General features: G+C 39.9%; 2 non-coding genes across 2 annotated transcripts; both read right to left on the minus strand.

The window, feature by feature from the left end:
* Window positions 1-1,348: 1,348 nt before the first annotated feature.
* Window positions 1,349-1,412, minus strand: MIR29A-1 (microRNA mir-29a-1). Its single transcript, NR_032228.1, has one exon. It is a non-coding gene; the product is annotated as a microRNA mir-29a-1 (primary transcript).
* A 347-nt stretch (window positions 1,413-1,759) lies between these two features.
* On the minus strand, window positions 1,760-1,845 carry MIR29B-1 (microRNA mir-29b-1). The gene has a single exon (NR_032227.1). It is a non-coding gene; the product is annotated as a microRNA mir-29b-1 (primary transcript).
* Window positions 1,846-24,130: the final 22,285 nt, after the last annotated feature.

Raw genomic sequence — 24,130 nt, forward strand, 5'->3', positions numbered from 1 at the left:
ATAAAATATTTATTAAACTCTTACTCCATGCCAGGCACTGGTAAGTAAAACAATTTGTGCTTTTTCACATTCTAATGGAGAAAGGCACCACATAAAGTGGAGTTGGGATGTGGGTAGAGACAAAATGGCAGCCTAAATCCAGGCAAGAAAAGGCAAATACTCACTTGTTAGAGCCCAGCATCTCATTGGTGAAGAGTTCAAAGTTCTGATAGGAAGAGGATGAGGATGAGAGCCAGAAAACAGACTGCATGGTGCACAGATGGACATTAAGACAACAGGACTCTCCTGGGGCCATGAATCCTGGCTAGGAGAAATGATCTCTAACTCCTCCTGAAAGGTTTTAAGGATCTGGCATCTGTTTTGGCCATCATCAATCCTTTAGAAATTCTTCCTTTCTTTTTTGGCTTTCCTGGTATTAATGTGATGGGAACTGGCAAAATTTGCCCTTGAAAGGCAGTAAGACTTTCTGCCATACAGAAGAACTGCTTAATTAAGAAATCCCTTTTAAATCCTTCCAGTGCAGTGTCCTGTTTTGGTATTTTTCTTATTAACATGGATTCTTGGCTTTGTGTCTCAATTTTGTTTAGCTTATGTATTTTAAATAAAATTTTAAGTAAATAATTGTGATCTTTCACAGTGAAATATATTCTTAAGCGTAAACAACAATTCAGGATATCCTGCTTTTCTTTGGCTTTTCTGGTGATATTTTATTGATCATCATATATGAACAAATGGGGAAAGGAATTGCCACGAATGGATGCCTCGTGTTGATTTAATTGCCATTCTCAAGGAAGAATTAGAAAAGGGTGGAGAGGAAGGAAAGGAGGAAGGCATGTATGTAATAGCATGGCATGAAGATGGCCAGGGTGAATTGTGGTAGGGCAAGATAAAGTGAATGCTTACCAATCAGAAGCCCGAGGTGCCAGGATAGGAATGTGAGGTCTGGTTGGTTGGAGGTGAAGGAGGGAGCAGAGAAGCATAACTGGGAAGCAGACGTGAATAACATTCATATAGTAACACAACTAGGCCTTTTGGAGCAATCAAAGAAAAAATTATTCAAATTCAAAACAAAGTAGTAGACCCGTCTCATCAGTAAAACTACCAATAATCTTACATTTCTAGAACATTCAACAGTTTTCAAAACACTTTCACAATCACTTCATTTGGTTCTAACATTTTATAGATTAGGAAATCAAGGCTCAGAAACGGATTCTTCTCTATGCAATGTGAATCCTGCCCTTCTGGTTTGTAGAATTCCTGCTATATAAACCTATTGTTTATGACATTAAAAATGGTCCTTGCATTCTCTCTTCGTGAACCTGTTACATGGTGCTATTCCCCAATCATTATAACCGATTTCAAATGGTGCTAGAAAATGATATTGACTCTGAACACCAAAAGAAATCAGTCATCCTCTAAGGGGTCACAGAAGCCTTTGAGGATGGGGCAGACACACAAAAAGGAGAAGAACTTTGCCCACGTAGTATACATTCTGATTCTATTTAACTAAAACATGAGAGTTTTTACATTAAACAGAAAAGCAAAGTTGAAATTATTGGAAAAAATTTCCACGATTATGAAATTATAAGAGAAAAATCAAAGTATCGAGAAACAGACTTCTAGAATATCATTGCTGGCAGTTCTAAGAAATCAAATCTCCTTTACTGTAAGATACATTTCAAAACATTCTTGTCCTTTTACTTACAAACAGGGGCTTTTCCATGGCGGATTCCCTTTGCCTTTTGAGGTGTAGCCATTCTCCTCCAAGAACACTGATTTCAAATGGTGCTAGACACTCAGTAGTTAAATCTAAACCACCATATGAAACCAGCTTCCTGAAGAAGCTTTAAAATCATGCTTGATCTTCAGGCTGCTTCCTGTTACAATGAACTTGGGCTGACCTAGAAAGGAAAAACTTGAGCAATGTGTTTTATTTCCACTAAACAGAGCGGGGCTGGTCTTCAGAGAAGATGACTCAATGGGGCTTTCAAAGTGGCCCACCCTTTGCCACTGTCTTCTCTTCCTGGCTGCAGGTCGGGCCAGGAAGGTTCCGAGGCCCTTCTGGCGAGGTGTGGGGGACAGGCAGCTTGCCCCATCTGCCACCCCACCTCCTACACGCACCGAGCACATGGGAGCTAACGCCCATGTCCTGCCTGGGCAAGCCTGACCCTGGGACGTGGGCTGCCTTTCTGTCCTTTCTTGATCTTGGGTGAACAAGAAGCACCAACCCCGCGATGGCTTGGAGGACGCTGTGGGAGCTTGAGATGTTTGGGGGTTTGGGGTCCTTTGGGCAGAGCTGCCTGGGGTGAAGGAGAGGAATCTCTGCCAACTATTCTACCATTCTTGAAGCGTATCAATCAATCAATCAATCAACCAACCTTCCTATTAAGCACTGACTATACGCCAGAGATGCGCCTTAGCTCTGGTCTGGCTTGCTAGAAGATAGCTACTGGGAGATAAAAGGGAAATGCAAAATGTTTATTAGCATGCCTGGAAAATGAATTAAATTTAGATGAAGTTTAATGATTAACTTTCCAGGAGGATATAATAGAAGTTACTAGTTCTGCTTTTTTGTGGAATTTGTGACTGACGTGTCTTTAAGTATTTCTTTTGTGTATAGGAAATAAATATCTGTCCCATACCTGATTCGGACTGTTCACTGAGGATCTACTACCATCTGGGGAAGGCTCTGGTCCTGGGGAGTGCTGGAGCCAGGTCTAACTGGAGTTACTTGTTAATGTTCAGTGTCAGGATTTACACTTTGGAAACCAGAAAGCTACAAATGAGGATTTGATTTCTGTTTTGTTAATTATCTAGACTGAAGAAAGTGACAGAGAAAAATGTTAAGAATGCAGATTAAACTTAAAAGCATTTGGGCTTCTAACAAAAGCATCCCCACTACAAAGAGCTAGTGGTTAAACATTGACCAGCACATTTCTGCTCTAGACATAAGCTGAAACTACTCTTTAATTGTTCCTGGGACGTCCTTTTAGGGGTGTAATGAGCCGCAGAATGAGGAAAGGGGCTGAACCTCTCTTATTAGAGGAGGCTCCCTCAGGACGGAACACAATCCAGCCTGTACTGTGTGGGTTTAGGGGTGAGGCAGAGGCAGACCGTCCCCACCCCCGATCCAAAGCTGGTTATTCATGTCAGACATTATTTACAATTTTATTTCCTAAGCCCTGTGACCCCAAAATGCCCCCTCCCCACTTTAGAAAAGACTTGCTGACAACAGCATGAATGTGGACATAGTAAAAAACAGGGGAACCCTTTATGAATATTAAACTCGGTTTCATTACTAAGAGATGGCTCATAAACCTCCACCAGTTTCCCCAATAGCTCTCTGATCAACAACTTGCTTACCAACGACTTGCCTTTCCATAAAGCTTCGTGCCAATGAAGTCTTGTGTTGCCATATCTCCCTGGGTGGCTGCCAAAAGAAATACTTTATGAAGGTTGAGTGGCAACAGTAGAGACCAGGGCCCATCCCATGGTCAATTGCAACATGGCCTTACAAGGCTGGATGAGCCTCAAGGCAGCCTTGAGTAGCGCTTGGTCTTTTAAAGGGCAAATAAAAACATGTAATGCAACCAGTTGCTATGGAGACCAGACAATAATGCTCAATGGATCAGTAAATCTCGCTTTAGTATACAGTGAAGGTTGCTGAAAAAGGCTGGAGTTGAATGTTATGTTGATCATTCTGCTAAATCAAAAGTTCTTGCTTCCAATGATTTTTTATTTAAAAATATTTGATTAAAAATAATATAATTTTCTGGGTTCAAGAAAGAAAAAGGTAGGTCTCTAGGGCAAAGTAGTACACTAGATGAAAGTTCCATTTCTTTTAACAAAAGAGATCATGTTTTTGTTTGGAATTCAAGAGATAAAGACTTATTTGGCTTTAAAATGAAAAGAAAAAAACAAAACCACCACCACAAAACAATGAAATTTCTGTGCCCGAGATAAAGTTTTTGACATTATTATATCTATAATTTCTTGGTTTCTTTTTTTTTTTGCCTCTCCTCTAGTCCTTAATATTTTCCTCATCTACAGTCACCTTAATTACTCATCTGGATTTTTCTGATGAATTTAAGAAAATACACAGCAGCGTAACATTTGGAGAAAAAATAGGTTAACGCCTAAAGGAATGGCATTTCACATCTTCTCTGTGTCATTAACTCTCCCTGCACTCCACTTTCAATGAAATGATCATACTCTATTTATTCTCTCCTTTGCCAAAAAATGGGAATGATGAAGAAAGAAGGTGGCTTACAACAGTGGTATCAAACTCAAATAGAAATGGATGGCCACTGGCCACATACTGACTTAGAAAACCACAAATTAACTATGTTGTATTTTTATTTAATATTTCCCAATCATATTTTAATCTGGTTGAGGCTGCACTCAGGAGTTTTAGGCCCCATCTGAAACTTCTGGTTTAGAAGATCTCTGACCCTCGATGTATGACCCTAAACAAGTCACTTAATATTCTCTCACAAGTTCCAAAGAGTGGGGCCATATATTAGCAGAGAGAATTTTCTTACTAGTGAGCTCCCTAAGCTGATGAAATGAGGAGTTTGAACAAAAACAGAAACAACAAAAAATGAGGATGATGGAAGAGGACAACCAAACTCCTAGGGAATTGGTATAAAATAAAGAAAGCAGTTATATTTAATCCAAATGGCGAGGAGACCTGTGCTATTAAAGTTAGGGTTCAAAACTTACTTAGCCATTCCTCAATTAATGGGCATCCCTTCAATTTCTAGTTGTTTGCAACTACAAAGAGAGCTGCTACAAATATTTAAAAACACATAGGAATTTTCCTTTTTCCCTGAAAAGGGTTCATTTAAAAAAATGTGGAAAGAACTACCTGAAAATTATGAAGAATGAAAGAACCAAGAGAACATTATACAAAGCAACAGAAAAATTATTTGAAGAATCTTGTGTATGTCTACCTCCAGAGGAAGAACTGATAAATAGGAAGAAGCAATAAATATTTTTATTCATACATCTACTTTTTTGTAAGTAGTTTTATTCATATAGCTACCTTTTGGTCAAATGATGCCTTCTCTAACTGGGGAGTGGAGAGAGGGAGAGAGTTATCTGGGAATTTTAATGACAAATAAATCAATCCATTTAAATAAAATTAGGGGTTGATCTCTACTTACATCAATTAGTTTTGGCTCTATTCATGCACTCATGTGCCCTAATTCTAGCCAGTCATCTGGGAAATAAATATATTTGGTTGCCCATAAAATTAGCAAGAGTATAGATAAAGCAAGGCAAGCTACTGCCAAAATAATTCCAGGCTTATGGGCTGTAGATTATTTTGATCATCTCTGCTTCTAGAAGGCTGGCACATCACAAAACCAAGGTGCTATCTGGTTACAAACCCATGAAGCACTGTGGCAATCATAAGAATTTTTCTCTAAGAGAAATCCTAATTAATTAGCACAGGCATGCAAATAAACTGTGAGGAGGGAGGCTGTCAAAAATTAAGTTGGTAGCTAAATATTTAGCCTATTTGGCTTAGTATTTCTTAAAAACTATAAGGTCAAAAGAAAATCATTCTCTTACCATTTTGTTCACATTCGCAAAATAATTTTGAATCAAAATATTTTATATTTGTTGTCATGGGATTTAGAGGTCTGGGTCAGATTAGGGTAAACAAAAGATAATCCATAATGAGAAGAATCTGATTGTTCAGTAGATCCAAAACCAGAACAAAACCTTCTTGTTGTTTAAAACTAATCAACAACAAGCTATGAAAAGTGAATTAGAAACTCATATGAGATTGTTAACAGGGGCCATTATTTTTTCCAAGCATCTGATATGTCATGAGTAAATTCCTAAAGAATTATGAGATTAAGCAGCAGCTAAGTGGCTCAGTGGATTGAGAGCCAGGCTTGGAGATGGGAGGTCCTAGGTTCAAATCTGGCCTCAGACACTTCCCAGCTGTGTGATCCTGGGCAAGTCACTTGACCCCCATTGCCTAGCCCTTACCACTCTTCTGCCTTGGAGCCAATACACAGTAATTGATTCCAAGATGGAAGGTAAGGGTTTTAAAAAATGAAGAAGGATGATGAGATTTTTTCCCCCTTTCTTTTCTCTGATAACAAGATGTGCATGCAAAAATATAGATTTATTTTAAGAGAGATTTAGATGATGAGGCCCCTTTACCAGAAGGATAAATTAGGCTGTGAGGGTCAGACAATAAATACTTTACTGGTGGGCACAGAGAGTTCTGGAAAGAAATAAAACCCTTCAATTTGTCTAAATATTCTCCGCTCTTTGTTCATTTCTTCTTGAATTATTACTGGATTCTGTGCCCATAAAAGGTGCCAAGCAAAGGCTAGAAAATAAAGTTGCCTCTCAATCATTTTTATGATATATATGGCACCTAAGAAGCACTCCACACCAGGCATATTAGAGTTTTTATTACAGCTTATTAGTTTAATCCATTTTAGTTATTAAAAAAAATAAAACCCTTACCTCCTGTCTTAGAATTGATACTGGGTATTGGTTCTAAGGCAAAAGAGCGGTAAGGGCCAGGCAAATGCCTTGCCCAGGGCTGCCTAGTTTGGAAGTGTCTGAAACCAGATTTAAACCTAGGACCTGCTGTCTCTAGGTCTGACTCTTTGTCTACCTAGCTGCCCAGCTGCCCCAACCTATGTGGTTGGTCCAGAAAATCTGCCTCCAGAAAAGTGGTTAACACGGTCACAAACCTGTCCCTTTCACCGTCTGTTCCAGGTTCCCAGAGGTGGAGAGTTGAGGGCTCCTGGAGGAAAAACCTTTTAAAAATCTCCAAACATCTTCTGGGTAAAATGGGTGACAGCAGCAGGATTGGGGGGACCAGAACATAGCAGGCAAATGGCTGGACTGTCCCAGGACATGACCCCAAAACAGAAGATTCAGATATGAGTGTTATTTTTTAAAATGACTAAAATGTGGGACCACATTAATTTTTTATTACATTCCACACAATGAAGGTAGATTGAACATAGGCAGGAAAAACATCAGACTACAGAAGAGGCATTGATGATGTCTGACTAAAGAGGAGTTTAGAGTTTGTGAACTGTTCTACAGACTAGACGCTACACAGCACCACAAAGACCGGTGGTTTTGTTTCTGGACATCAGCTCTTTTTAAATGGGATGAGGACAATTCAAGACGTGTCTACGGGACATTTCATTTGCTGGTGCTAATATCTACTTACCTGCCTAATTGCAAACTGAAGATGGTAGAGTCAACACGTTCTTAATGCAAATTGCTTTTACAGTCTTTCTGGAGAGCAGCTTAGCAACAAGTAAATAACAGTCAGAAAATTATTTAAACTCTCTGACACAGTGAAACTTTGAAGAAGCAACTGCAAAGGAAAAGAAAATTGCTTAAAGATGTTCACAGAAACAGTTTAGTACTGAAAAATTGGCAATAAGTCAAATGTCTAATAAGTAGGAGAATGACTAAGTACATAATGATATATTAGCATGATATATACCTATTAAGAATGCCATGTGTGTGGAACTAGATAATATATGTACATGCATCTATGAAATAATGTCAAGCCATGATGACAACTTTAACAATGATCGGAAAAAATTAGAGTATTTAAAAAGCTTCCATACTCTAGTTGATATTTAATTGCCAAATTATTAATATTGAGGAAATTTATTCTTTAGAGTGGCTTAAATTTGTAATATATTTTTAACATTTTTATTTTACACCACGTGTTCTTTAATGAAGATGGTTATTACATTCTTTTTCTTGACTTTTCTATTCCTGAAAGAGAAGCAAACATCTGGTGAGTTTTGGGCATTGCCATTATAGTACTCAAAGAAATGAATGTAATTTCCCCAAACTACATCTTTCTCTCTCTTTTTTAAAAAGTATCTTTAAAAGAACTTGGCAAAATATCAACAAATCTGAACATTTCAATATACTAAGAACAGAAAAAGAAGGATGAAGTCATGAATCTTTGTTATATACTATTTGGTTTTGTTAAAAGTTTAATAGGAGTTTGAGAAATGACTGGCATCCTTGGATTTGTAGAAGAGACACGCATTAAGTTTCTAGGAAGAATTTGGCTCCATCCATTTTCAGAAGGAATGATGGAACCAAATTTTAATTATTGTCCAGTCAGCTTCAACCTTCACAGGGACACTCAGTGTTGCTACAAAAGTATATATTTAACAAGGATGTACCAGCAGTGCCTTACTTGTCTGTGCTCGTTTTTGAACTCCATTCCGCTCTTCTATATATATTTTACATTTCAGTGGTACCCCTTCCTTTCTCCCTGTTTCCTTCCTTCCTTATTGCTATCCCAACCATTGGTTTCTCCCCACCAAAGAAAAGTCAAAGCCCTCCTTTTGTAACAGATAAGATAGCTAAATGAAACAATTTTACTTATGGGTTATTTTTTAAAATGTATGTTCCATCCTGGTCCTCTAGTACATTATCCCTCCGCCAAGAAACAGGAAGCTCAATTCATCAACTTTCTGGAATCAGGATCAATCAAAATTCTTATGCGTTTAAAAGTGGCTTACTTTTACAATGTCTTATAAATTGCTCTCTGGTTTCTGATCACTTTGTATCAGTTCATGCAAGTCTCTCCAAGTTTCTCTGAAGCCATCATCTTCATTATTTCTTACAGCATGATAATATTCTTCATATTCATATGTCATAATTTTTCCAGCTATTTCCCAATTGATTGACATATTTTCCCCTTAATTTTTTGGCTATAACAAGTGCTATTATAAATATTTGTGTATAAATATGGGTCCTCTTCTTCTCTATGATCTTTTCAGGTCTATTTGTGTTATAGCTAAGTAAAAGCAGAGATGCTTTTTAGACACTTTGGGCTTATATTTTGAATGGCATTCTAGAAGTGTTGAAATAATTCAAGCCCTACTAGTATTACATTATGTGCCTCCTCTTTTGCAGCCCTTTCAATTGCCTCTTTTTTTCGGTCATCATTGCTAATATGATAAGTTTAAGAAAAAAGCCCAGGATGGCATGAATTTGCATTCTTCTCATCAGTGACTTGAAGCATTTTAAAATATTCTTAATAGTTGTATTCTCATTTTGAAAACTGCTTTTTTATATTCTTTGGTCATTTATTTAATGTGTAACAACTGTCATTCTAATATATTTGAATTGGCACCCTCTTTCTTTGACAAGAGAAACTGCTGCAAAGATTTTTACATAACGTTTTCCTTCTAAGTCTAACCTCAATATCTTTGTGTAAAAACTTTTGGATGTTATTATGAGATTGAAATTATCTCCCAGGATTCTATTTCTTGCCTTGGAGTGCATAAGGAAAGCAATGGTGACAGTAGTGACTTAGCTAGCTGAAGCAATCACAAAAGCTTTGATTATGATGAGAAATTCCATTGGATTGTCACTGATTTTACTACAATCACTCTGTACAGAGTAGATATCTTTTCCATGGTTGCTCTTGCTCATTTCCATGTTTATCTCCTAGATGCTGAATTCTTGTTCAACACTTTGCCTAGCTCTAGGCCCAAACACTTGGTTATAGCACATAATATTTTAAATGTGGTGCTTTGGAATTATTTGGTTAAATATTTTTCTATGAACATTCACTAGAAATATTATTTATGATTTTCTTTCTCTGCTTTATCTTGCCTTGATTTAGGTAGGGTAACCATATTTGTAAAATAGGAGTTTGACAGAAAATCTTATGTCCATGTTTTTGTAAATATTTTATGTCATACTGTACTTAATTGTTCTTTGGATTTTTTGTAGGATTCATTTGCAAGTCTATCTTGTCTTAATGTTTTTTTCTTTGGGGGTTATTTTATGATTTGCTCAATTTCTTTTCCTATGATTGGGTTTTTCAAATTTTCCATTTACTATTTTGTTAATTTGGATTTTTTGGTAGATATTCATCTATTTCATTAAGTTATGTGTTTTTATTGGCATGTTCATGGGACAAAATGGTTTCTAATGATGTCCTTCATTTTTTATTGCAAATTCATTTAAACATTTTTATTTTGGCAACTTGATTTTCCACTCTTTAACAAAAACAAATTAGGTAATGGTTAGTCTATTTCATTCATCACCCCCTCCCAAAAACCCCAAGACATGCATGAATGCATTTTTTTTGTTGTTGTTGGTTGCCATCAATTTTGTCTATTTCTTTTTTTTTTTTAAACCCTTACCTTCCGTCTTGGAGTCAATACTGTGTATTGGCTCCAAGGCAGAAGAGTGGTAAGGGCTAGGCAATGGGGGTCAAGTGACTTGCCCAGGGTCACACAGCTAGGAAGTGGCTGAGGCCAGATTTGAACCTAGGACCTCCCGTCTCTAGGCCTGGTTCTCAATCCACTGAGCTACCCAGCTGCCCCTATTTCCTTTTTGATGTTCAGAATTTCAATTTTGATGTGTAAGTTATTTTTTTTTAAATCTTGTTTTAGTTGTGTTTTTTTAATGGCATGCCCAATTTCTTTCATTATCCTTCCCCCTCTTTCCCGTTTCCCTATGAAGAAAGGAGATTGATGACCAGGAATAAAGAAAGCCGGTGAAGTTCAAGAATACAAAGGAATAGAGACATGGCCAGGCAAAATGGAGAGCAGAGGGAAGGGCTCCACATATACATCATGTTCTCATGTTCTCACCTTTTCAGTCATGATGAATAAGTTAGGAGGAATAGCTAGAGTCCTAGACAGCTCAGACAATGACCATCGATAAATTTTTGTTCCTCTTTTCCCAGAAAATCAATTCTGTCTTTCAAGAAGTTTTTATTTGCAGTACATTTTTATATACCTTTTATCATTTGGTCAATTCCACTTTTAAAAGAGTTATTCTCATTGTATTTTTGTGCTTTTTTTTTTTTACCAATTGGCCTATTCTGTTTTAAGATATTTATTTCTTCAGTATTGTTCGTGCCTCCTTTACCAAGCTGTTGAATCTCTTTTCTTGATTTTCCTGTATCATCCTCATTTCTTTTCTTTTTCTTTTACCTCTATTATTTGATTTTTAAAATTCTTTTTGAGCTCCTCCATTAATTCCTTTTGGGTTTAAGAGCAATTCCTATTTTTCTTGGAGGTTTTGAATACAGCAGTATTAACTTTGTTGTCTTTTCTGAGTTTGAGTCTCTCCTATCACTAAAATATCTTTCTCTGATAAGTCTCTTTTTTTGTTGTTGTTTTACTCATTTTCCTGCCTTATTTTTTCTTTTAATTTAAAAAAACCATTAAAGTTGGGTTCTGTACTTGTGGTGAAGAGATCCCTGTTCCAAAGCTTCAGGTTCTTTGTGCCTGCAGAGCTGGTTCTGGGGATCTATCTACTTTCAGTTCTTCCATCGTGGGATGCTGTAAGGAGAGGCGGGTTTAATACTCTTTGGCCCTGTGCTCTGTAAGTAACCACAAGAACTCTTTTACTCCTTGGTCAAGTGAAGTGAGCAGAACCTGGAAAACAAGGTATACTCTGATGGCAATAGTGTACAATAAGCAACTGCAAGTGATTTAGCTATTCTCACCCATACAATGATCCAGGACAATTCTAAAGGACCTATGATGAAAACTGCTATCTACCTCCATAGAAAGAACTGATGGAGTCTGAATAAAGATTGAAGCATGCTTTTATTTATTTTTCTATTTTTAACTTGCTATTTCCTTTTGCAGCATGGTTAATAAGAAAATATTTTCCAAGACTGAACATGCATAATCTACATAAAATTACTTGCCTTTTCAAGGAAGGCAGGGAAAAGGAAGGAAGGAAGAGAATCTGGAAACCAAAATTTAAAAAACAAATATTAAACAGTTTTGTTTACATGTAAGTTTAAAAAATGAAATAAAAACTAAATTAAAAAATATAAATACTATTCTCATCTGTGTATACCGAGTTCTTCTGCTTATTTTCCTCTTCCTATACTGAGACCATTCTTACTCTCAGGTCTGAACCCTGAATTTTAAGTGGATGTTGCCAGTAAAGATTCCTCTGATGCAGAGCTGGTAACTGTTAATGTAAGAGTTTGATACATATTTCCTTATTTATTATGTCTTAAGGGAATGCAGAAATACAGGCCAGAGATGAAGATATCAAATACCTTTCCTTTTTCCTGGGAATAACTCATAACAAAAATCTTGGCAAGGTTTATTCGATGGCTGATTTATAAGATCAAGCTTCTACTTACTTGGGGCCGCAGGAGCAATCTATAGACTGGACCAGGAGGACATGAAGGGAGAAGATTAGTACCTGGAAATAAAACAAAGGTATTAGAAATCTAAGTGGTTTGCACCTTGTTAGAAGTCTTTCAGAACAAAAGCCAAATTTATCTTGCCCCTCCTTTTAAGCACATTCCCCCCTTCTTTGTCACAGAAAAATGCATTTTTTTTAAAGGAAGGGAAAATGTGGTTAAAAAGCAAACTAAACCCTTCTTTCTGTCTAAGAAACCGGGGCTGGCAAAGTTGCTGTTCATGCAGTGACATATGCCTCCTTCACTGGTGTTTGAGAACTTGAGGTGTGGTTGTTGCTATGGGAACTAGTTGCTAGTTCACAGCTCGTCAAGGTTTGCCTCACAAGATGTCTTGTGAGATGAAATATGGTGCAAAACTAGAGATATCATCATAGAAGAAAAGTAGGGAAATAGTTTGAACTGGAGGTTTCTATTTCTAAAACTGATTCTGCAACTTCATGATAAAGCAGTACTGAATTCAGAAGGATTGCCGAGGATATAGCAGCAGGATGTAAGTACAGTTTTCTTTTGCTGCATCTGAATCTGGAGGATGATTTAGCTAAATTTAAACCACATCATGTTATCTCCTAAATGGTCTGATTCTGCAACTGCAAAGGGTCTCACTTTCAGCATGGAATAAGCAAATTCTGTAGTGGAAAACTGCAGCTGTCAAGTCATTCTTCTTATAGGATGATCCTACCTTTTTAGATTCAGCCTTGCTTCTCATCTTCTACACATGCCATTTAAAATTTAAGTTGGTCACTGGGCAGGCTAGAGTCATTTTAGTCATCTCTACTTTTCTTCCTCAATAATATAATTTCTCCTTGGGATTTAAAGGCTGAGCTGTTGAAAGCTTGCCATTCCTCTTGCACCAACTTCCTCTGCAAAATATTAGTCCATAAGAGCCTATATCTATCTTCTTCCTGAACCCCTCTACCCCCAGCTTTAGGGCGTATATCAGACTATAATTGGTTATTCTCTCCTTTATCATAAGATGCTGATGTTGGCACGATCACTTGCTCCCAAGGTTCTCATCACCACTACATCAGCAATGATTGCTTTTGTCATGGTAAAAATCAGATCCAGAATTATAGTTTTGTTGTCATTTCTTCTATTTCTAAAGAATGAAGTTATGACTAAATCAAGTTATAAGTATATCTGATGTCATGCTTTGTCAACGAAGAGTTCTAGCAAAAGTGTGGATGGTTGAAGGTCCCATTGCTATAATACTTTGTGAGGTTTTCTTTTTGTTTAGGTGATTTGTAGTATCTCTGGCAACAATACTGCCCCTGTTCCTAATATTTTTGTACTATGTTCTGTTCCTCAATTTTCTTAGATGAGTATGACGTTTTAAGAGATTCTGTTCCTTTTGAATAAATTATACCATTATAAGAGTCACATTCCCAAACTTCTGGGATGCAAGCCAGAGTAGTCATTAGGGAAAAATTCATATCACTAAACACTTTAATTAATGAGAGAAGAGATCAGTGAATTGGGTGTGAGACTAATACAACTAGAAAATTAACAAATCAAAAATCCCAAATAAGCACAAAATAGGAATTCCAAAGACAAGAGATAAAAGGAAAAAGCCCTTTAGTTAGTAAAAATAAGGAACTTTTTTCTTATAAAAAAAAAGAAAAAATTGGGAAACTAATAGTTAATTTGATTTTAGAAAGGAAAACCAAATAACTAAAGTAAAAAATGAAAAAAGAATTTATAACAAATGAAAGGGAAATAAGCTGTTATGACCTATTATGTGCCCAATTATGTACCAACAAAACTGAGAGCATAAATAAAGTGCATGAGTGCTTACAAAAATACGAAGGGTCCAGATTAAGAGAACAAAAAATAAAGAATTTAAACATCATTATCTCAGGAAGAAAAAATACCCAAAACTAAACTGAACAAGTCATTAACAAACTCCCTAAGAGCGGGGAAAAAACCCAGGCCCAGATGGATTTGCAATAGAGTTCTAACAAACATTCAAAAAATAATTAACTCCAATATTACATAAATTGTTTACAAAGATAAAGAAGGAATCTTGCCAAATTCCTTCTCAGATAAATATGGTCCTGATATTCAAGTCAGGAAAAGACAAAGCTGAGTTGGAAAAACTATGGCTCAATATCCCTAATGAATGTCAATGCCAAAATAGTCAATAAAATATTAGCAAAGAGTCTACCAAGAACATATTCAAAAATTTATTTATTATAATCAGGTTGGATTTATACTAGGAATTCAGAGTTGATATAATAATTGGAAAACTATGAACATAATTGATAATACAATAACAGAAGCAATAAAAATCATTTGATTATATTGAGAAAACGCTTTTAATAAAGTATAACATTAAAAACACTAAGAAGTATAGGGATAAATATATTTCTCCTTAATATGAAAGTTATCTAAAATCTAGACTTAGTATTATTTGTAATAGAGAGATATTAGAGGCCTTTACAATAAGATCAGAGTAAAGTAGAAATGGCTACGTGGCCCAGTGGATCAAGTACTAGGCCTGGAGTCAAGAAGACCTGAGTTCAAATGTAGGCTCAGATACTCAGTAGCTGTGTGAGTCGCCTAATCTTGCTGAACCACCTTTCCTGGCCTTAGGTTTTTCATCTGTAAAAAGAAGGAGTTGTGCTAAATAACCTCAAAGATTCATTCCAGTTCCAATGATCTAAAGTTCTATAAGTGCTCAATTCAGTTTATAACTACAATGATCTATACATATACATATATGTATTTATTTATAAACCTAACCTTCTGTCTTAATATCAATTCTAAGAAAAGTGGCAAAGGCTAGGCAATAGGGATTAAGGGACTTGCCCAGGGTCACACAGCTGGGAAGTACCTGAGGCCAGATTTGAACCCTGGTCCTCTGACCCCAAGCCTGGCTCTCTATCAACTGTGCTACTCTATGATTTATACTTAATTCAAGGGATTTGTGAAAAACACTCCTGTTCATTGGGGAGTTGAGATTTCAGGTCTGTAGTACTTTCAGAAGTGACACTTCATATACTTTCATTGGAGAGATCAGTGTGGGGGGCATGTGATCATAGATTATGAGCTCTTAGAGCGACATCCAGGTTATCTCGTCTAAAAGAATTCAAGTGTAAGAGCATAAAGGGAGTTAGGAATAAGGACTAAGGAGCAGAGCTTTCAGGGTCTGATTCCAGGCCCTCCCACCCCAAGGACTGCGCTTTCTGCAGAGGTCCAACGAACCCAAGAGCATCTTCTCATCTTCTTTTGCTGGCTCACTCCTAGATGCACCAGAACCGGTAACTTCCAAGAGAGCCCGGCTCCTTCCATTCAGGATAGCCAGATGTCACTTAAAAAAGACTCTGAGTATTCAGAGTTCTAGGAAAGGACATTTGACAAAGTAGAGCTTCAATCTTTCATGTAACGTAACTGAAACTCTTCCATGAGGAAAAAATATGGGTGGGGACACAGAAAAAACAACTTTTGACTGTGTTTTATTGGTGGTTAAGTCTTTATAGAAGGAGAGTAAACAACTGGAGGGCAAGCCACTTAATTCGGACTGCCTCAGTTTCCTCCTCTGTAAAATGAGCTGGAGAAGGAAATGGCAGACCACTCCAGCATCTTTGCCAAGAAAACCCCAAATGGGGTCATGGAGACTTGGACACGACTGAAATGACTGAACACACAAACACTGGATGCCAAGGGAGGAAAAACTCCAAATTCCAGGTCACAGTTTACCAATTGTTTGGCAACTCAGTGAGGACTCACACAGGCACGTTCTGAAAACTCATTGACTCTCTGGGCTTCCAACAAAGCAAACACATGCATAAGCACACAGAGCTTTATTTACGCCAAAAAATGAATCTTTTGCCTTTGGGCACCCTGAGGACCATTTACTGGGCATACAGAGTACAAAACAACTACCCAAACCCCAACAATAAACATACACTGATGTTTTTCCAATTTTTAAATACTACCCGAAGTGACACCATTGTTAAACTATTTACATTTCCACCAACTCCCTATAAAGTTGTGGGACTTATTTTTCTTGGGGTTGGGCTGTGCATTTCAAATGATGGATCTGGTAGTGTTTGGGGTGGGGATGGGAAGGAGGAGGGAGAGAAGCCAGTTTCGAAAACGCAGCCTCATTTTGGGAATTTCTGATCTGTTGAAAGAATTCAAGCAGGTTGGTCTGGCTGACATTTCATCCTAGGCTATTTGATAAAAATGCATAAAGCAATCGTTGAGAAAGACCACCAGCAACTGCTACTGTTTTATTTGCAGGGTAAAGTCTTCTCTAGTTCTGTACTAGTGTCATCAGCAATTCAGATAGGTTTTTATTTTATATTATTTATTTTTTAAACTCCTCCCTTACCTTCCATCTTGGAATCAGTACTGTGTATTGGTTTCAGGCTAGAAGAGCAGTAAGGCTAAGCCATGGGGGTTAAGTGACTTGCTCAGGGTCACATAGCTGGAAAGTGTCTGAGGCCATATTTGAACCAAGGACCTCTTGCCTCTAGATCTGGCTCTCTATCCACTGAGCAACCCAGCTGCCCCATTAGGTAGATTTTTAAAAGAAAAGATTATTCTAAAACAAGTACTCTATATTTTTAAATCTCTGCTGAGTTTGTCGAGTGTTTTTTTAAAGAGGATTATGTAATATGTATAATGTCTAAAACACTATCATTGGTATCAAACTAAAATACTATCCTTTAGCTTTGCAATTTCTTCCATAACTCAAAATAGGATCAAATAGAATTTTCAAATGCTCAATCCATTTTACAGCTGCCATCAGTCTTCTTACTGTGAAGATACCCTGCACCAGTGGCTCCTCCTCTGACGGGAGAGTTCCTGCCTAACGCCACCATTCCAACAAGAGCCACCGGGATGCCATCATTTCTCACTCCTGATTCTCAGGACTTTCTTCCCTTGACCTTTGGAAGGTCCTCCTTTTCCCTCCTTATTTACCAATTCCTTTTTATCTGATGTCTGTTCCCCATTAGAATTTAAGCTCTCTGAAGGTAAGGCATGTATTTCTTTACATTACCAAAGCTTAGCACAGTTCTTGGCACAGTGTAATCACATTATAAATGCCTTCTCTGTCTATCAATCTATCTGAAGTCAGTCTCTTTAATTCCTGAAAAGGGGTCAGTCTCTCTCTCTCTCTCTCCCTCTCTCTCTCTCTCTCTCTCTCTCTCTCTCTCTCTCTCTCTCTCTCTCTCTCTCTCTCTCTCTCCGTCTGTCTCTCCCTCTCTCTCTCTCTCCCTCCCTCTCTCTCTCTGTCTGTCTCTCCCTCTCTCCCTCTCTCTCTCTCTTTCCCTCCCTCCCTCTCTCTCTCTCTCTCTCTCTCTCTCTCTCTCTCTCTCTCTGTCTGTCTCTCCCTCTCTCCCTCTCTCTCTCTCTTTCCCTCCCTCCCTCCTCTCTCTCTCTCTCTCTCTCTCTCTCTCTCTCTCTCTCTCTCTCTCTCTCTCTGTCTGTCTCTCCCTCTCTCTCCCTCCCTCCCTCTCTCTCTCTCTCTTTCTCTCTCTCTCTCTCTCTCTCTCTCTCTCTCTCTCTCTCACAGACACACACACACACACACACACGATTCTGTACACAGAGGTATAAATAGAATGACAGGATGACAGAATTTCAGAGAAAGAAAGAACCTTAGCATTCATCTAGTCCAAACTTTCTGTTCATCATTTTTTTTGTTGTTGTTGTGTCTGACTCTACATGAAACCATTTGGGGTTTTCTTGGCAGAGACACTGGTCTGCCATTTCCTTCTCCAGTTCGTTTTACAGATGAGGAAACTGAGGCCAATGAGGTTAAATGACTTGCTCGGGGTCACATAACTAATAAGTGTCTGGGGCCAGATGTGAATTCCAGAAGATGAGTTTTCTTGGCTTTAGGCCCAGTCCTCTATCCGTGGAACCACCTAGCTGCCCTGTTCAGAGAAGGAAATTCAGTCCCTGAGCAGTCCATTGATTTTCTCAAGCCTGCAGTGAGTGACAGGGTTGCAGTTAGAGCCTGGAGTGATCTGGCTGCTACCCTGTCAGTCCAGGGCTCCCTAAGTCATCGGGCATGGATTACAGCCCATCTAAAGCAGACTCGGTTCCAGGGGAGCACCTGCCGTGTGTACTGCAAAGAGGAAGAGGAGACGTTGCTGCCAGTGAGGAGGACAAATGGATGCGCACACTGGGAAAGGAATAAGCTCAGCGTCTTGGCTGGTTTTGCTCAACTTTCCCCCTCTTTTCTGAGGAAAGTCATCAGCTGCAGATGGAAAGCCTACCTGGAAATGACTGCTCTAAAAGCAAAGCGTAGAACACCTTCCTCAAAGCCCGAATTGGCTAAAGTCCTGAGAATGGGCTCGAGAGAGGGGAGAGAAGACGTCCTTTCACTTTTATAAGGAAGGGCTAATTTTGTGGAAGTAGTGATGGAAAGAAGGCCCTGCCAGCCCTGTCCTCAATGTCCATGTTCAGCAGCGTCTCCCTTGAGGCAAGCCTTCACCTCGTCACCCCGGGACCCCCTCACAAGAGCCTTTTAGCTGGAGTCTCTGCCTCATCTCTGTCCCCACTCCAGCCCTCCCTCTCCTCTGCCGCTGCCAAACCGAGCTTCCATTCTGAGGCCAGGTCAGACTGGCCACTCTACGACCCCGCTGGCTTTCCATCCCCTCAAGGATCAAAGAGAAAAACCCTCTGCTTGGCTTTTGGACCCTTCCAGTCTTTCTTTTGTTTTTCCTTCTTTTTAACAGTGTATTGGTTCCAAGATAGATGAGCAGTAGGGACTAGGCAATAGGAGTTAAGTGACTTGCCCAGGGTCACCCAGCAAGGAAGTGACTGAGGCCAGATTTGAACCCAAGGCCTCCCGTCTCAGGGCCTGGCTCTCAATCCACTGAGCCACCTAGCTGTGCCCTCCCCCCCATTCTTAACACCTTTTTCCTCCTTTTCATCTAATCTGTCCAGAGACATGGGCCTCCTTGCAGTTCCTCCCAAAAGACACTTTCTCTTCCTACTCACTGAATTTTCCCTGGCTGTCTCCTGTGCCAAGAACTCTCTCCTTGCCTTCTGGCTTCCTCAGAAGCTCAGCTGAAGTAGCAGCTTCTGCAAGAATCTTTCCCAGTTGTCCTTAACCACAGCAACCTTCACCTGAGATGCTCTCCAGTTTATCTTGCTTGTTCATGGCTGGTCCTGTGTTGTCTTCCCCACTAAGCTGCGAGCTCCTTGGGAGCAGGGCTGCCCTTTACCTTTTGGTGGCATGCTACTGGGTCTAGAGTCTGGAAGATTCCTCCTTCTGGGTTAACATCCAGCCTCAGACACATCCTAGCGGTGTGACCCTGACCAAGTCACTTAACCCTGTTGGCCTCAGTTTCCTCATCTGTCCAATGAGCAGGAGAAGGAAATGGAAAACTGCTTCCAGTATCTTTGCCAAGAAAACACCAAACAGTCACAAAGAGTCAGACGTGACTGAAAAATGATCGAACAAGAACAATTCTCAACACTTTGACCAATGCTTGGGACACAAGAAGCACTTGCTAAGGGCTTGAGGACCGGACTTCAGTGTTCTTCCAATGAGGCAAGGTCTGGTGATTTGCTTGAAGGTCACCTCCGAGAGCCCTCCCTGCCCTTCCACCTTCAGTGCTTGTGGGACGTGCCAGGAGTGAGCCGGAGGTGCCAGGGCTTATCAGATGTGTTAGGACGTGCTTTCACAGGGAAAGCTTCTTTGGTGTCTCATCACTAAATACGCCGGGACATCTGGGGCAGATCCTGCCTTGCTGACAGGGTGAAGGAAGCTTCCTCTGCTCCACCTCTGCCACCCGGATGGAGTAAGCTGTGGACAGACTGATCTTCTACCCCAAAGACTCCTTAGAGGTCATTTCCTTGTGCAATACCTTCGGTGTCTTCCAACGGCCCACAGGCCAAGGTCTCATCATCGTTGGGGGGGACTGAGAGACCATAAGAAGTAATATTCTTTTTGGCTTAATCTTCTAGACAGCTGGCATCAGACACTAAATAGCTATGTGACCGCTCCATGAGACTCAGTTTCCTCCTCTATAAAATGGAAAGACCCCCAGGATTGTTGTGAAGATAAGATTAGAATATGTATAAAGCACTGTGTGAGCCTTAAAAATTAGTTAAATGCTAGTATTAATAGTAGGAACCTGCCATTATTTCCCTATGCAAAGCTGCTAAATTTGTCTTGTCTCCGTCTCTCCCACCCAAGTGCATTCATGCTCCTGGCCTTTAGTTGTCATTTCCTAAAAGATTTTCCCACTTCCTCTTGAATTTGAGAGACTTACTGAGCTTCTGAGTCAGAGAAAGCCTAAAGTATTTTATTTGGAATGCCTTTCCATCTTTTTCCACTTATTGATCAATTATTAATCAATAGGTATTTATTAAGTGCCTATTATATATCAAGATTGATACTAAGATTAATATCATCAAGGAGTTATACTTCTCCTGGGGGAGATGACCTATACACAGACCATACCAGTACATGTTGTTGTTCAGTCGTGTTCTGACTCTTAGTGGCCCCATTTGGGGTTTTCTTGGAAAAGATATTAGAGTGGTTGGCCATTTCTTTCTCCAGATCATTTAATAGTTGAGGAAATTGAGGTCAACAGGGTTAAGTAACTTGCCCAGTGTCTGAGGCCAGATTTGAACTCAGGAAGATGAATGTTCCTGCCTCTAGGTCCAGAGCTCTAGCTATTACACCACCTAGCTGCCCCCACAAAACAACGTATGGCAAATGGACAAGAGATGAGAGGCAGCTTAAAGTAATGGATGGGATGAATTGAGTTTCCATTTCTGATAGACAATGTCTGTGTGCTTGGGTAGGTCATTTATTTCCTCAGTGCCCTAGGAAACTGTCTCAGATGCTTGGTTTGAGAGTGGGTGCCAGTATGTGCCAGAGGGAATCTGGTCATTAAGATCTCTCCAAAGCAGTGACAACAGAGAGGGAGGGAGGGACAATGGAAGGAAGGGAGGGAGGGAGGGAGGAAAGAAGGGAGGAAAGCAGAAAAGAAGAAAAGAAGGAAGGAAGGAAGGAAGGAAGGAAGGAAGGAAGGAAGGAAGGAAGGAAGGAAGGAAGGAAGGAAGGAAGGAAGGGAGAGAACGAAGGGAGAGAAGGAGGGAGGGAGGGAGGGAGGGAGGAAAGAAGGAAGGGAGGGAGGAAGGGAGAAAGGGAAGAAGGAAAGAAGGAAGGAAGGAAAGCAGGAAAGAAGAAAAGAAGGAAGGGAAGAAGGGAGGAAGGAAGGAAGGAAAGAAAGAAGGAACGAATGAACGAACGAACGAAGGAATCTGGACAAGAGGATGCAGGAACCAAAAAGTCTTCATGTAGGAGGTGCGTGAAATGAGCTCTGAGGGAAACTCAGGGTTCTAAGGGGCTGTGGTAATGATGGAAGGCAGTCCAGGCATAGGCACAGAGCCTGTGCAAAGACACATACCCAATGTGATGCATGAGGAAGAGCAAGAAGGCCAATTTGACTAGGTCACTGTTTACATGGAAGGAAGGTAATGTATAATAAGTCTGGAAAGGTAAGTTGGCACCAAGTTGTGAAAGGTTTTACACAAAATAGACAAGTCTGTATTTAATCCTATAGGTAACAGGAAGCAGCTGGAGTTTATGGTATGGGGGAAATCCAAATTATATGACTCTTTCAAAGTCAACTTAAAATCCTGCCACTTGAACACAGAAACCAAGACCAATCCAGTCCAAAGCAACTTCCCTCACCGCTGAATTCATTGCCAGCTGTATTGTTCACTTTGCAATTATCCGTATTGCCTTGTAACATCTCATGTTGTAATGTTATTTAACTCCTGTATTTGGTTTAATCTTTTTCTTTTTTTATCAACTAGCTTGTAAGCTCCTGGAGGGCAGGGGCTGTGTCTCATACTTCTTTTTAATTCCAAGATGCTGTGATGGATACCTTATTAATAAATGTTCACTAACTGAATGAATGGTTTGTGCATAGATGTTACAAAGCACCAGGAAATGACATTTATAAAAGGATTTTTTGAGCAGTTTCTTTATGGGAGAATGTTCTGTCATCTTAATTGACCTACATTCCCAGGAAACTTTAAGTAGTTTCTGATTCTTACCACATTCCCTTTAATAGTCTGATTTCAAGTTTCTTTAGGTCATGAGCAGAGCTTTATTAGCACATAGTTCTGCATCCAGCAGGTGCTTAATAAATCCTGTTGGAATTAGAAGTTTCAGTGAAGGGGGCAGCTAGGTGGCTCAGAGCTGGGCCCAGAGATGGGAGCTCTTCTTTTCTGCCTTGGAATCAATACCTAATATCGATCCTAAGACAGAAGGGAAGGAAGGTTCATAAAGAAGTCTCCGCAAACTCTTGGGCCAATAATCTTTATCCAAGGACTTTTAAAGATGTCACACTTCCCTTGCACGAGCATTTCCTGTGTCCTGGGAACTGGCTCCAGGGGCAGAAAAGTTCAATGCCAACTTTGGCAGCATATTTCAGGGCCAGACTGCGGGGCTTTACCCGGGGGATGCTCCCAGGCTAGGGAGGCGAGCTCCCAGGGCGCAGGCGTCTACCACACGGTGGCAGCACTAAGCAGCGCTTCGTGAAAGGCCACGCTCGGTGGCCACTGGGAAGCTGGGGTCTTGGGGAGGCGCGAATTTCAATCCAGGATAAGGTGGCTCCTAGACTTCCTTGCCTGATTAACAGGGACCCCCTGGCGCTTTGGGGTAACACAGTGGGGAGTGAGAGCTTTGGGGCTTTTTATCATGAATCTGAGGATATTCTCCTTCTCTCTCCCTGCTCCTCCCCGCCCCCTCAGCCGCATTTGAAATGGAGCATCATTTTTGAAAGGTCCCTTTCCAATGCGCACTGCTTCTTTACTGCCTTGTTCTTGGCTTCCTCCTCAGTGTGTTGTCAGCTGACCGCACGAGGGCTATTTAAAGCTGGGAAGGGAAAGCAAAGGGGGTGGAGGGACCCGGATCGCTGTCTTCAGGTACACAGAGGGGCGCCCCTTAGAGATAAATAGCCGCGTGCTGTGCGGTGCGGGCCCACAAGTAGACTCGTCCATGCCTGACTCAATAAAAGCAGCCCTCCAGAAGAAACATGGGAGCCCCAGCCCCGGGGCAGGCAATCGGAAGCGGAATGGCTACTTCTCAGGGAGGACACACATGCTTTATCCTTCTGGGTAGGATGGAGGCTCCTCCACCTCTAGAGCCCCAGATTCCAAGAGTAATATTCCATTTCTGTAGGTCTTACCTTCCCAAAGCACTCTAGCTTGATTAAGGCCAGCTACAGTATTGCAATTCAGATTCAGAAGGTAGAGAAATGACCATATTCCTAGGAAGAGACTTCTTTAAACTATCCATAGCCTAGAAGACCTTCATCTTTACATAAGTAGCCTTTAACAGAAGGTAAAATAGGACTAAGAAAAGGTGATTCAATACCCTGAATAGGGGAGGTGAGGAATAGCTTTTTAAAAGGGCAAATACCTTCTCTGGCCTCCCCAACTGAGTACATTGGAAGAGAATATCATGCAAAGATTTTTCTTTTCATCTCAGGATAGTCTAAATTTTTTTATTTTAAATTAAAATAAAATAATTTATCATTTTTAAAATAAAATAAAATTTTATTTTAAATTAAAATAAAATACATTATTTGAAAATAAAATAATTGATTTTAAATCCTTTCCTCCTGTCTTAAGTATCAATTCTAAGACAGAACAGTGGCTAGGGCAAGGCAATTGGTTTAAATGAATTGTCCAGGGTCACACTGCTGGGAAGTGCCATTTGAACCCAGGTTCTTCTATCTCTAGGCTGGTGCTCTATCCATTGTGCTACCTAGCTGATCCCATGATGGCCTTAATTTTAAGGGCAGTCAACTGACTGCTCAATGAGCCATATAAGTGTGAGAGCTGCAGGGGAACATGGTTCAGCATAAGGATGATAAATACAGATCCAGAGGGGGAGAGTTCCATGCCACAGATAGGACCAGAGGTTGC

This window comes from Monodelphis domestica, chromosome 5, assembly GCF_027887165.1.
Source record: "Monodelphis domestica isolate mMonDom1 chromosome 5, mMonDom1.pri, whole genome shotgun sequence".
NCBI classification, from domain to species: domain Eukaryota; kingdom Metazoa; phylum Chordata; class Mammalia; order Didelphimorphia; family Didelphidae; genus Monodelphis; species Monodelphis domestica.